Genomic DNA, 8,450 nt, shown 5'->3' with positions numbered 1-8,450 from the left:
TAGTAAAATAACCATAGAAAATTTGATTATTTCATTCGAAATCAGAGATACATCTCGAGGCCCTGACGATTCGTTTGTTACTTTCATGTTGCATCGACGTCAATTTCAATTCTCATGCAAATACTTTCCTATTGACAAGTCGTAATTCTTAAATTAAAGAACGATATTGCCCAGGATATACAAAAATGAAAACGAAAGCGAAAATACTCGATTATAACTCGCTATTTCAAATAGTATAGAATGACATGAATCCTATTTTGCTGAAAAGAGCGTTAGAAAATCCTCTGCAACGCGCAACAATGTCTGGCAGAAACATCTAAATTACCAAAGAATTTTCTCGCTGTCAGAGACAACAGCAAGATGAAGAAATCTCCGCCTTCTCTTTCTGAATCGCGTGAGAACATGGTCCTCTCGACACGTGCGATCGTAGGCAGCTTACACTGCCTCCATAGCTTAGGCGTGAGGTCGCTTGCTGAACGACACTTCCCGTGCATATAAATGACACCAGTTCATCCGTCAAACATAACGTACCGTATTAAAAATGATCAATATTCTATAAAAAAATATTAATATTATTATATAAGACAGTACGATATCCTAAAGTTTAGACTCTCAATAGATTTTCCTCCTAAAATAAAATCACTAGTTGAAGAGAATTAAACAGAGATGTAGGCATCAAATAGATAATTACGACACGAAGGTGATAGACTAGAAAAATTATAATAAAAGATAGAATCACAAAGAGACTTTACAGACTGACAAAGAAGCTACAAGTCATAATAAATATTATATAATTTTTATTATAGGTTAAGTTATACACGTGCACTGTAATAAACTTATGAAAAAGAAATTCGAACACTATGTTCCTCTGGCAAGTTTCGGTGTAAAAGTGCGTTTTCCATCAACCGAACGACGAACCGCAACGGTTGCGCGTCGGACAAGACGTAAAAGAAAAGCTGACGAATGCAAACGGTGGCTGATGCGTGCACAGCGCGCATCACAAATTATATTACCGCCGGCGTATGCAGATACACCGCAAACGCAATTGTCCCGACGTCGCGTCGTGGCAAACGACATAGAGAGTGTGGTGAACAGAGGAAAACGTTCGCGCGGAGGGGTAACGCTGTGGAGACGCATTAAACGCATAGAAGACGTACACCATCGTTCATAAGTATATTCGAACACTTTGGTCGATTTGCAGGAACAGCATTTAAATTCGAACAAAGCTGACGATGAATAAATAATTAGAAATAATTAATAACAACATTTTTATGGGATCAGCAGATTAGAAATCTACGTCATTTACTAAAAAGGCTGTTTCTATCATTTTAAACGAATCTTCTTAATCCGTCTACGATTTAGAAATTAAAAAATCTAGAGATATAATGTTTAATGCAAAATAATTCCATAGGATTTGATTATTAGAGACATCAGTTTCATCATTGAATAAGTAGCTTCCAAAATTCAATTTAAGCGCATCATAACATTTCATTTTATATAATTACGGTGATTATAAAGAATACGTTGCAATACAATTTCTCCGTAATTTTGTAATTAAGGTATACGTATGTTGTCAAATGTAAATGTCCGGATACTTTTGAACTGTAGTGTAACTATAACCGCGTGCATGAAGTTGCGTGTGCCGTGCGGTCGCGAACATTGTGCGTGACCATTTTTCCGGTGTCTACTCCTCTCTCTGGTGTCGTTCTCGTCGCGATTTACGAGTCTATCCTTTTCTCCTTTCTTTCGCTTACACATCGAGTCTCGCTCGTCTACACCGAGATAACGACAGATGCTTATGCATAATGTGTCGTCCCTTGCTCTGTACGCTTCTCCCGTCGTGCTGCCAAGATTCTCGGCTAGGTTTCAGGTAATTTCCGCGTTGTTAGAGTCGCCACGCAACGGTCGTTCTTCTTTCAGAGAAATTCTCTCTGTTAAAAAGGATTCTTTCTTTTGTTGCGGTTCCTGTACGCTGACCTTGTGTGCTCAATGTTGCTTTCAGGGTATTTTAACACTTTTACTGCCGTGCAAGTTGGGTTTGAATATAGTAAGGTAAAGTTATTCGAGTCATCTGGGTTTTAACATATTAAAATTCGATCATGAATTTTGCACACAATAATCAAATCTTTCGTATTATGAAATGTTGTGAATAACTAATATAATAATGAAAAATTGAAAAAATGTCGTGTAGTTTAAATTCACCAAAAAAAGTACTAAAATTATTATAACTAGCGATTAAGCGTCATACGAGCCTTATTACTAGTAGAAACGAATGCGTTTCTATTCACTTGTATGTACTTATCCCCTGTACCTAGCATCGCTTTATAAATACAAATCTTCCCAAATCATTCTAAATCAAACTAGACGTTCTTAGAAAAAACAGCAGGTATCGCTCCTTCAAAAATTATTTTCTATCCCGTCACTCTCTGCTCTACTTGCCAAGTCCTTAAAATCTTTATATTCTCTCCAGTTCAATTTAAGTTTTCAGTTCAATCAACCGTTCAAACACCGAGCAAAAAGTAATCTAAGGGGTGAAAAACAACGTTCGCCAGTAAAAACATCCCACGCTTTCGAACAGGTTTGCAACTTCAGTTCCAGCAAACCTTCGTCTTAAGATCTCTGCTACCTCCGATATATGAAAAAATTCGAAAAAATTCTCTCGGCAATGGTGCGTGACTTTTAGTCGTGGCAGCTGAATTACACGCACGGCGCTAGTTTTCCTATTACATAGTGGCTGCGCCGTCGCAGAAGCCGCCAGTGATAGATCGGCCGATAGAGTGATTCGCAGATAAGTAAATTGATACGTGAGCAGCCAGATAAAGAAAAGGGTGGTAATAAGGGATAGGTATTCCCTTGGTAATGGCGCGAGTTGCGGCGAGATCGTGGGACGGCTGGCTGTTAGCGGTGTAGAACGAAATTATAAGCGAAGAAAGCGTCTAAGGTTCGATGCACTGCAACATCGTTCTAACTTATTACTCCGAGACAAAGGGTGTTCCTGTGTACGATGGTCGGCGTATTATAAACGGCCGTGATTTATTAGACAGAAAATGTACGTGCGAAGCGCCAACCGAACTTCGCTTAAAAATACCTTGGACGTGGTCGCGACTACGTTATAATTTCCATCGCGGAGATACGATGAAGATACTGGTCGGCAGCCTGTCGAACATTTTGATATAGTTTCTAATGTAGCATTATGAAATTCACTGCTCCCGGGAAGAAAAGGGTGGAGGGAGGAAAGGAAGAACGACTTGAACGTGTTTTGCAAAGTAATTTAGATACTATGCGCAGGACTTTAGAGAGTAGAATTGGAGACTCGTTACAAAGAAACAAAATTAATGATCTAATGTTTCGGTTCTTACTTGTATGATGAAATTTGTACGATCACGGAATTGACAGTGAATAAAGGTAAATCAATTACAGGTTAATTTCAATTTTTGATAGAATCCAACATTAACGAAAGTGCAGTGACACGTCAAAAGATAGAACGATCCTAAATAAGGATACCGTCCAGGATACTGACAGTCCAAATGACAAATTAACGCGTCTTCTCGTTAACAGGCGAAAATTCTCAGATTAAATTCTACGTACATATATGATAGAAGCAACACATCACATCGCTACTACTTGTGTACCACCATGTTAGAATCAAGTTCACCATAAATTGCGTATAACAAACGGGGAAGCCATATAGGATATAAATTCCATGAATGACAAGGATTAGGTTTCATGATCCACGTGACACGTTTACATACATCATCTGAACCCGACGCAGATATCCACGTAACCGCATGAAAGAAAAATGTCACACAACAGTCCCGCGAAAGTTTTAAACTCCCTCAGTACATATAAACAAACAGAGAACACAAGAGAAAGCTACAAATGTTCCCTTGTAATTCTCTCATTAATTTCGAATGCGGATCGAACAGAACGCCCACATCGGGTCCCGTGAGAAAACGAGAGAGGAAAAGAGAGCCACGCTTCACTGTCGGCGTGGTGTCCCGCGGCGACTTTAACGAGACAATCGCACGGATGTGCATGAGCTTAAGGAGTCGCCTTAGGAGCGAAGTTCGACTCCTACGCGCTACATGGGAGCCGTGGAGGCGATGGCGGCGGTGGCGGTGTCGACCGGACACGAGGACCGTGGCGTGTCGCGGCCAGGCGTGTACGCAATTTGTCTCGTCCTCGGATAATTACGCCATTATGCCAGGCTTCTTACTTCTCCTCGCCTCGTGGTCTCGCGCTCGCTAGTCCCCCAGCTTATAGGGTCTCGAGCTAGGAACGAACCTGCCTCGCCTTATCCGAGTCGTTCTCGTTCCCTGTTTCTTCGTCTTTTTCTTCTTCTTCTTCTTCATCTTCTACCTGCTTCACCATTCATCCTCTTCCACTTCTCTTTGCTCTTTTTACTTGTTCTCGTACTCTTTTGCCACGTTTCTAACATTCGTCTGAAGAATCACGAGGAATGACAAAGCATCGCTTGAAATTTGCAGTTTTATTTTATAGGGTTTGTTATAAGATAAGTTATCCGAATCAAAGGAATATTTGAGTGAAACTACATGATTTGTCTTGTAATTCGTCAAATTTGGTTATGAACAATGCTTAAGTGACTTATATTTGAAAACAGAGTATTTAACTCGTTATTAATGGCGTGATTAATAGAGAAATGTGTATCATTGACATTTCAGTAATCTGTGTGTATTTTATTTCCAATTATTTTGTTGTTTATTTTGTTAATTTTTATACTATCTTCTAGCTAACATAAATAACACTACCTTAGAATTATTCGAGTTATCTAGTTCAAGATTGAATTTTGAGTTTTGAGTTACTGTATCTTAGGTGACTTAAACAACTTTATGTTATTCTAAAATCCTTGCTAGCTGCAGCACGTAAGATCTTGGGCTAGGAACGAACCAGTCCTTTATCCGAGACATCATGGTTCCTTTCTAAAGCTTCTACATCTTCTTTTTCTTCATCTTCATCTTGAACTTTCTTCAGCTTGTGTTTCTCTTGCTCCTTCAGTTTCTCTGCTGCCACTTTCGTGGCGCTCGTCTCAAGGATTAGGCTTACAAAGTGTCGCGTGGTACGCGAGGTGACTATCTTAATTAATACGAGGGCTTCTTAACGTAGCGTTGATTTATGCCATCCGGCTCAATCAGAGAGCGTTCCTTCCCATGATTCCTTGACCCCGGGCTGGAGGACAGCAACTTATCAAACGCGTCTTTCCTCACCTACGTAAGTTTATCTGAAGTTCGCCATTCGCGATGTCTGTTTTCAACTGTCTGGTGAGTTCTCGGAGGATAGAATTTACATGCGTCGTCGGTGGCTTCCAGTCCTGTTCTGACGTACTTCGAATTGTCGCTGATACGCGCACACAATCTTTTCCTTTTTTATAAAATACCGGTGTAACGATAGCGGCATGCTACTCGGCTACTGGTTTGTTGCGATAATCTTCGAAAAATGTGGAAACTCGCTTTACTCGAACAGTGCCAATTAAAATGTTATTTACCTACGCCATGTAGAGATAAATTTAACACGCTCGTAATCTTGAAATGCTGCACGACTTTCCGATATTGCTGCGTTTAAATATCATCTGCCTAATCTTCCTAAGTTAATCGTTAGCCATGTCTAAACGATTCAGTAAGTAAAAAAATAAACGCTTGAGCCAAGTTCTATTTGAAATTTAATCGTCGTCCGTATCGAATCGCCTGACAAGCAAAATCTGTATTAATTCGACGCGTGTTTTACAAGCTTGTAAAAGATGGAAGCGACGTTCGAGGGAATCGGATATTCTCGAGCCGAGCGAAAGGGATCCCACGCGGCGATATCGTGGAGAAAGGCAGGCAGGGATAATCGCGCGAATTCCAGCTGCTTCGCAGGATCAAAGGGGCCGTACAGGTACAATGGACGTCTCGTAACTCGCGATATCCTGCCACCATTAGGCAGCGATCGGTCATAATTTTACGAGGTGTTAAAACCGGGTGCAATCCGGGCGAACTGCGAGGAGGCGAACAGAGCGGCGAGCAACAACGCGCGACGATAATATGTAAACGTCGTCGTAAAATCTGCTGCCGCGTAGAAGATAGAGCCGTATAAAATCGTGTAGAGACATGTTTATTAGGGGGTCCTCTATGGGCCAGTTAGAGACATCTTCGTGTTTCTCCCTCTGCATAAATACCGGATACGTAAAATTCGTGAAACATGGACGATATCGGTGTTCATCGTAACGATGCCGGTTGTCATCCAGCTTGTCACCGGATTTGTTACGCTTACTAAGCTTATTTTGTCGTTTACTAAGTTCCTTTATCTACTCCGGCTAACAGGTTTATTGTGGTTTTCAATTTTAACGGCATGATATCTAACTGCTGTTTAGACATTGTACGGAAATCGCGGTTTTTCAATTATATAAATCAAGACGTCCTTTTCATCGTATAATCACCGATTGTTTGATTGATTGTTTGTTTGTAATCAAAGATTGGAAAAATTCTGTCTCTCAGAAGAAAGAATGGTAGAGGAAAAAGGAGTAGAAGCAGCTGGGTTTAACACTGGAACCTGAAATGTGCAAGTGTAATACAAAAGTACCCGAGTAGGTCTCTTAATCTAGTTTTGATAATTCGTAAAAGGAATGCTACTGTTTCCCCAGTCATTGTAACATACAACCAAACGAATCGTGTAAAAATTCAGGTCTCTTTAACTCTTCATCGATTCACTCGCATAACGGACGTATGTAAACTGAGAATACGAAATAACAATATTCCTATACACAACGATATATCGTTTCGCAAATGTCGTCTCATTTTAAACGCTAAATAACCAATGAAAGTTGCAAATGATACGAATCCTTTGATATCGAACCTCGACGTAAGATTAATTCGCTTACAGTTTGCCAAATGGATTACGAAAAATTTCGAAAGCGCGTGACAGAAAGAAGGAAACGGGTTGAATGCGAGGAAGCCTCGTAAATACTGTTCTTGCAGGGGGCAATTACGCGAAAGAACAACGCGCGTCGCCGTTAATTTCCGTAGCGGGCAGCTGTGGCGAGATTCAGTGCAATATGTTATGGTATTAGGCGCGGTATCTGCTGTAATTAGGGATTACCACATTTCGCCAATTACCCTACCACGGTTAGGCACGACCTGTGTGGCGAACCTCCACGGGCGCGATCCTGCCCCGCCAGGATTTATGGTTCTCCGGAGGATGCAGCACCGCTGCACCTCAAGAGGAACAAGCTTTCGGTGCGAGTACCCTCGTCGTGCACCGAAACTCGCACACTGTGACACCGTGTGTTCTCCTGGCACAACCCGCGACAGCATTCTTCTACACTGATATTACATGCGTACGCGTTACCTGCGGTGGCGTATTAAAAAGATGAATTCTTCGGGGGTGGATCCGTGTCTCACGCGTATTTTCGTATTGTACGAGGCTTTGAATGAATGGAATGTTAGAGCGCAGGAGGATCATGCGGAGAACGAGTGTTTTTGATTACTTTCTCTTTTATTATTGGATTTAGTATAGTGTACAAATATTTGATAGAAAAGTGGAGTTTAAGTTGCTAATTCGACCTTCTTAATCTTCGGTTTTAAGGTACAAAAGAAAAATTGACAAAGAAGAAAATTAAAAAGCCATTAAGAAGTAAAGGATCTTTGAAAAAATGAACTGTTACGTTAAAAATACTGGTAATTCGCACGATGGATTAGTTGTCTATCCCAGGCTCTTGATAGTCTACAAAGATTTCAATTGATATTAAATGTAAAAATGTGATATAGACCTACGTCCCGAACAATATAACAAATGAATGCTATATGCCATAATTACAAAAATATTTGTACCGGATGATTTTTGCAAGATTATATCAGTAACTGTGGAAATGTTATTTGATAAAGAGAAATATACTTCCTCATTAAATACCGAAAGGCGCAATGTTAAAAGTGTTCTACTTCCATACGAAATACACGGAACCATAATTCTTCTATAATGTAGAAAACATGACCGATGTACACGTGTATGTGTATTTTTTATCCGATCTAAAGTAATTTATTTTCTTCAACATTACACGTGTCTGGGCGCAAAGAAAGGTTAACGGTACTCGTGCGAAACCGTGGCTTATCGTCATCGATGATGCCGAGCACGACGTTAATTAACGAAGTTAACGCTTCCTTCGTTATCGCGTTACAGGACACGAAGCGTCTTCGTAGCCTCTTTAAATACATACATGTATACCGAATTTCCAGCGATGACACCGTAATAACAGTACGAGCTAAAGGTATTTAAACAAGATTCGGGAACATCTGATTACAAAAAGAAAGCTGACATTATTAAATCGATAACGTGTAATGCGGAGGACTTCTCATTAAAATTCAGGGACTGACGGTGTTATATCGATGATTTCTATTCGAAATCGAAAAAGGGGTAGAAATTCTTGACGATAAAGAGAAAACAGGTTTCCTTCGACCGAA

General features: G+C 40.3%; 1 long non-coding RNA gene across 1 annotated transcript in view; it reads right to left on the bottom strand.

Annotated features, from left to right (window-relative positions):
* Positions 1-1,682: 1,682 nt before the first annotated feature.
* LOC132916529 (uncharacterized) overlaps positions 1,683-8,450 on the bottom strand; it is a 142,980-nt gene continuing 136,212 nt past the window's right edge. The window contains exon 3 of the long non-coding RNA XR_009660111.1: positions 1,683-1,692. This is a non-coding gene — a long non-coding RNA (uncharacterized LOC132916529). The remainder of the gene's footprint in view (positions 1,693-8,450) is intronic.

The sequence above is a fragment of the Bombus pascuorum genome, chromosome 2 (genome assembly GCF_905332965.1).
Source record: "Bombus pascuorum chromosome 2, iyBomPasc1.1, whole genome shotgun sequence".
NCBI classification, from domain to species: domain Eukaryota; kingdom Metazoa; phylum Arthropoda; class Insecta; order Hymenoptera; family Apidae; genus Bombus; species Bombus pascuorum.
This window is presented reverse-complemented; position numbering and strand designations above follow the sequence as displayed.